The following is a 6,308-nucleotide window of genomic DNA, read 5'->3' as shown; positions in this document are numbered from 1 at the left end:
GACTCGCCCGGCGCCCCCAGCAGCAGCAGCAGCAGCAGCAGCCCGCTGAGGCCGCCAGAGAAGTCGTGCCCCCTGGTGAGGCGCCAGGCGGTGAGGTTCAGCCCGGAACGGACAGGCCCAAAGGCTGCCCAGGAAAGCCCTCGGTTGTCAGTGTCCTCAGCAAGAGGCGCTACAAGCGGCGGGTCGCTGGGCGCCCTAAGGCTGCCTCGGCTGGTCCTGCACTGAGGCGAACCACGTCCTGCCCTGCCCTGTGGCTGCCGGGCCCAGGCGAGCCACGACGGCCTCCCTGGTGGGCGACATGACCAAGGAGTGCCACGACATGGCCTCCCCAGTGGCCGACGTCGCCTCCACAGTGGCCGACATGGCCCGGGAGTGCCACGACATGGCCTCCCCTGTGGCCTACGTGGCCTCCACAGTGGCTGACATGGCCCGGGAGTTTTTTTTTTATTTACAGCTATGGAGACAGCTCAAGGGCGCAATGATCAAAAATAGAAAAACAAGGCCCGCTACTCACTGCTCCCGAACAGAGGTTAAAGGAGTGTCCAAAATCAGAGGTTAATTTCGGGAGGAGAGGTGTCCTGATACCCTCCTCTTGAAAGAGTTCAAGTCGTAGGCAGGAGGAAATACAGATGAAGGAAGATTGTTCCAGAGTTTACCAGCGTGAGGGATGAAAGAGTGAAGATGCTGGTTAACTCTTGCATAAGGGGTTTGGACAGTATAGGGATGAGCATGAGTAGAAAGTCGAGTGCAGCGGAGCCGCGGGAGGGGGGAGGCATGCAGTTAGCAAGTTCAGAAGAGCAGTCAGCGTGGAAATATCGATAGAAGATAGAAAGAGAGGCAACATTGCGGCGGAATTTAAGAGGTAGAAGACTATCAGTATGAGGAGGAGAGCTGATAAGACGAAGAGCCTTAGCCTTCACTCTGTCCAGAAGAGCTGTGTGAGTGGAGCCCCCCCACACATGAGATGCATACTCCATACGAGGGCGGACAAGTGCCCTGTATATGGACAGCAACTGTGCAGGGGAGAAGAACTGGCGGAGACGGTACAGAACGCCCAGCCTCGAGGAAGCTGATTTAGTAAGAGATGAGATATGAAGTTTCCAGTTGAGATTTTGAGTTAAGGATAGACCGAGGATGTTTAGTGTTGAGGAAGGTGATAGCTGGGTGTTGTCAAAGAATAGGGGATAGTTGTTTGGAAGATTGTGTCGAGTGGATAGGTAGAGAAACTGTGTTTTTGAGGCGTTGAAGGACACCAGGTTCTTCTTGCCCCAATCGGAAATAATAGTAAGGTCTGAGGCTAAGCGTTCTGCAGCCTCCAGCCTTGAGTCGTTAAGTTCCTGAAGGGTGGGTCTAAAAGAAGTTGAATAATGCAGAGTGGAATCATCGGCGTAGGAATGGATAGGACAGTTCGTTTTGGAAAGAAGATCATCAATGAACAACAGAAAAAGAGTGGGAGATAGGACAGAACCCTGTGGGACACCACTGTTAATAGATTTAGGGGAAGAACAGTGACCGTCTACCACGGCAGAAATAGAACGGTCAGAAAGGAAACTGGAGATAAAGGTACAGAGAGAAGGATAGAAACCGTAGGAGGGTAGTTTAGAAAGTTAAAGATTTGTGCCAGACCCTATCAAAAGCTTTTGATATGTCCAGCGCAATAGCAAAGTTTCACCGAAACGGCTAAGAGAGGATGACCAAGAGTCAGTTATTAGGAGATCACCAGAACGCTCTCAGGAACCCATACTGGCGATCAGATAGAAGGTCAGAAGTGGAAAGGTGCTTTTGAATCTTCCGGTTAAGGATTGATTCAAAAGCTTTAGATAGACAAGAAAGTAAAGCAATAGGACGGTAGTTTGAGGGATTGGAGCGGTCACCTTTCTTAGGTACAGGCTGTATGAAGGCATACTTCCAGCAAGAAGGAAAGGAGGAAGAAGTGAAGTTGGAGGAGATGTTTTTGGCTAGATGCCAGAAGTCACGGGAAGAGTTAGAGAAAGCAAGGTTTTGACATTTTCTATTAATGAAAGAATTTCTGGTTAGTCGGAGAAGAGAGTTGGCACGATTTCGGGCAGAAATGTAAAGTTCATAATTAGCATTAGTTTGAAGGCTCTGGTACCTTTTGTGAGCTACCTCTCTATCATTGACAGCACGAGAACAAGCATGATTAAACCAAGGCTTTTTAGCGTGAGGAATAGAAAGAACGAGAATGTATGCCCATTCCAGAGATAATCACTCTGTGATGCGCTGAGCACACACAGAAGGGTCTCTATCCTGGAAGCAATAATCATTCCACGGGAATGGAAAAGTACATCCTCAGGTCGTCCCACCGAGCTGAAGCAAAATGCCAGAAGCATCGCCTCTTCGGTGGGTCCAGAGGTGTACAGGAGCGATAGGACAGATGCAGAAATAAGATTGTGATCGGAGGAGCCCAACGGAGAGAACAGTTTGACAGAATAAGCAGAATGGTTTGAGGTAAGGAAGAGGTCTAGAATGTTGGGCCGATCTCCAAGACGGTCGGGAATACGTGTAGGGTGCTGGACCAACTGCTCTAGGTCGTTGAGGATAGCAAAGTTGTAGGCTTGTTCACCAGGATGGTCAGTGAAAGAGGATGAAAGCCAAAGCTGGGGGTGAACATTGAAATCTCCTAGGATGGAGATTTCAGCGAAGGGAGAGTGGGTCAAGATGTGCTCCACTTTAGAATTCAAATAGTCAAAGAATTTTACATAGTTGGTAGAGTTAGGTGAGAGATAAACAGCACAGATGTATTTAGTAATAGAATGACAGTGAAGTCTTAACCAGATGGTGGAAAATTCAGAAGAGTCAAGGTCGTGGGCACGAGAGCAAGTGATGTCGTTGCGCACGTAGGCGCAACATCCAGCTTGGATTGAAATTTAGATAGAGATAGTAGGAGGAACAGAGTAGAGATTGCTGTCAGTAGCCTCAGAAACCTGTGTTTCGGTAAGGAAGAGAAGGTGAGGTTTAGAGGAGGAGAGATGATGTTCCACAGAATGAAAATTAGAGCGAAGACCGCGAATGTTGCAGAAATTGAGAAGAAAGAGGTTCGAGGAGTTATCAAGACACCTCTCGGGTCGGCAGCCAGAAGGGGAGTCCTCCCTGGGGGAATTTGTGGTCCCCCGGGGACTCCGAGGCTTGGTGTATGTGCGCCATTTTGAAATTTAAATTTTGGGAAAAGGTGTATGTGTGAATGCAGGTGTGTGATAGAGAGGATCTGTCTTTAGAGAGCATGCTGAACTACTCTCCGGTGTTGGTGAGACAATAGGGAAACGGTTAGTGAGGACATGGAAGGGTCTTTTGAGGGCTTCAGCTCCCTTCTCACCTCCCATATATACCTCACCGGGAGTGGCTTGCGCCCGCTCGGTAGGTGTCTTCCTACCTACTCCAGCCACGACATGGCTCTCCCCAGACTGACGTGGCTCCACAGTGGCTGACATGGCCTGGGAGTGCCACGACATGGCCTCCCCTGTGGCTGACGTGGCTCCACAGTGGCCGACATGGCCTGGGAGTGCCACGACATGGCCTCCCAGACTGACGTAGCCTCTACAGTGGCTGACATGGCCTGGGAGTGCCACGACATGGTCTCTTCCTGTGGCCGACATGGCCCTGGGGTGCCAACCCCGCCAGTCAGCAGCACGGGAGACGCTGCCAGGCCCTGCTGCCCAGGGCCACTGGGCGAGGCCAGGAGGAGGCCACGCCTGGCCCATTGGTAACGGACGGCTGTCGCAGGTCACAGGACCATCGTTGGTCCAGGCTGCTCAGTTCCAGGAGCTCCCAGGCTTGGCACCCTCCTCACGAGGCAGGAGGCCTTGGTCCATCTTCCCAGGACCAGGAAGGGAGACTCCTGCCTCAGAGGAGTCCTGCAAGCCCCCGCCCGTGCAGGAGGCGCACGAGTCTTCTCAGTGCCGCTGCCTGCATGTGCCCCTGAGGTTCCGGCTGCGCCTTGAGGGGACCTAACGGGAGCTCCCTGGAGCACCTGGCGCCAGTATGGTGTCCTTGTCTTCACGAACCCCGTCAAAAGAAAATGCAGATCAGGGGCGCCTCCTGCCTTGACTGTTACTAGGTCGTGAGGGCGCTGCTGGCGGAGTGGCAGGCACAGGACACCGCCTAGTGGTGAGGCGGAGGTGACCTATGACTGTCGCCGCGCAGGTCACAGCCGGTGCCAAACAGCGCCGGATTGAAGCGTGTGTGCGTGTTAGCGCAACACGCGAAGGAGTGACTGATTTAGGAACATACCGAGGAAAACAGCGAGGGAGGACAACAGCAGTGTGCGACGGTTTGCTTTACGGACACTGGAATCGATATTTGGAAAAGAAAGAAAGGATTTAAGTTTAAGGAACAAGAAAGGATTTAGTTTAAGGAACGAGAAAAGGATTCAAGTTTTAGGAACAAAGAAAGGAATTAAGGTTAAAAATTGGTTGAGATATCCGCAAAATTGTGCACAGGAGACTCATGAAAAACAAATAAACAAGCAACTGTGGAACCCATCACCCCGGAACCCATCACCCCGGAACCCATCACCCCGGAACCCATCACCCCGGAACCCATCACCCCGGAACCCATCACCCCGGAACCCATCACCCCGGAACCCATCACCCCGGAACCCATCACCCCGGAACCCAGCACCCCGGAACCCATCACCCCGGAACCCATCACCCCGGAACCCAGCACCCCGGAACCCATCACCCCGGAACCCAGCACCCCGGAACCCATCACCCCGGAACCCATCACCCCGGAACCCAGAACCCAGCACTGAACCCATCAACCTTTTGAAACCCATCACCCCTGACCCAGTTGGAAACCCATCACCCCGGAACCCAGCACCCCGGAACCCATCACCCCGGAACCCATCACCCCGAACCCATCACCCAGAACCCAGAACCTTTTGGAACCCAGCACCCAGAACCCAGCACCCAGAACCAGCACCTGAACCCAGCACCCCGGAACCCAGCACCTGAACCTTGGAACAGCAACCGGAACCCAGCACCTGGAACCCAGCACCCAGGAACCCATCACCCCGGAACCTTTACACCCCGGAAAACCCAGCACCCAGGAACATCACCCAGAACCCAGCACCCCGGAACCCAGCACCCCGGAACCCAGCACCCGGAACCCAGCACCTGAACCCAGAACCTTTTGAACCCAGCACCTTGAGACCCAGCACCTTTTGGAACCCAGCACACACCTCAACACAGGGTTACCACAGTGCGCCTTCCCCTGGGGTCCCACATTTAACACACAGACACCAAGGGGAGAGGAACAGCTGGGGAGGAGCGGGGGGGCTCGAACGTGGTACCAGCGGATTCGTAGTTAGGCATCTTAACCACCCCACCTAACCCCTTGAACAGTGTTGCCAGCTCAAATGACTCTATCAAACCTCCTTAAAACAGTATTACCAACGCCACAACCTCACTTAACCACCCCACCTAACCCCTTGAACAGTGTTGCCAGCTCAAATTACTCAATCAAACCTCCTTAAAACAGTATTACCAACGCCACAACCTCACTTAACCACCCCACCTAACCCCTTGAACAGTGTTGCCAGCTCAAATTACTCTATCAAACCTCCTCAAAACAGTATTACCAGCTCCACAACCTCACCTAACCTCCCTCGACCCCTTCAAATATCCTTAAAACAGTATTACCAACGCAACAACCTCACCTAACCGGAGCAGTGTTACCAGCTCAAATGACTCAATCAAACCTCCTTAAAACAGTATTACCAACTCCACAACCTCACCTAATCTTCCTCTCCCCTTCAAACCTCCTTAAAACAGTATTACCAACTCCACAACCTCACCTAACCTTCCTCTCCCCTTCAAACCTCCTTAAAACAGTATTACCAACTCCACAACCTCACCTAACCTTCCTCTCCCCTTCAAACCTCCTTAAAACAGTATTACCAACTCCACAACCTCACCTAGCCTCCCTCCCCCCCTTCAAACCCCCTCAAAACAGTATTACCAACTCCACAACCTCACCCAACCTCCATCTCCCCCTTCCCTCCCTGTGAGATTCGACCCGAGGATTCGTAGATAGATAGATAGATAGAGATAGATAGATAGCGAGAGAGAGAGAGAGAGAGAGAGAGAGAGAGAGAGAGAGAGAGAGAGAGAGAGAGAGAGAGAGAGAGAGAGAGAGAGTCAACAGCTGAGAATCGAACCCAGGTCAGAGGATTTAAAGGTAGGCTTGCTGACCACTCCACCACCACCACCACCATCACCACCACTACCACTACTACTACTACTACTACTACTACTACTACTACTACGACTATTACTACTACTACTACTACG

Source organism: Eriocheir sinensis, unplaced genomic scaffold (genome assembly GCF_024679095.1).
Source record: "Eriocheir sinensis breed Jianghai 21 unplaced genomic scaffold, ASM2467909v1 Scaffold645, whole genome shotgun sequence".
NCBI lineage: Eukaryota > Metazoa > Arthropoda > Malacostraca > Decapoda > Varunidae > Eriocheir > Eriocheir sinensis.
The sequence above is the reverse complement of the archived record's forward strand: the minus strand, read 5'-3'. Positions refer to the sequence as shown.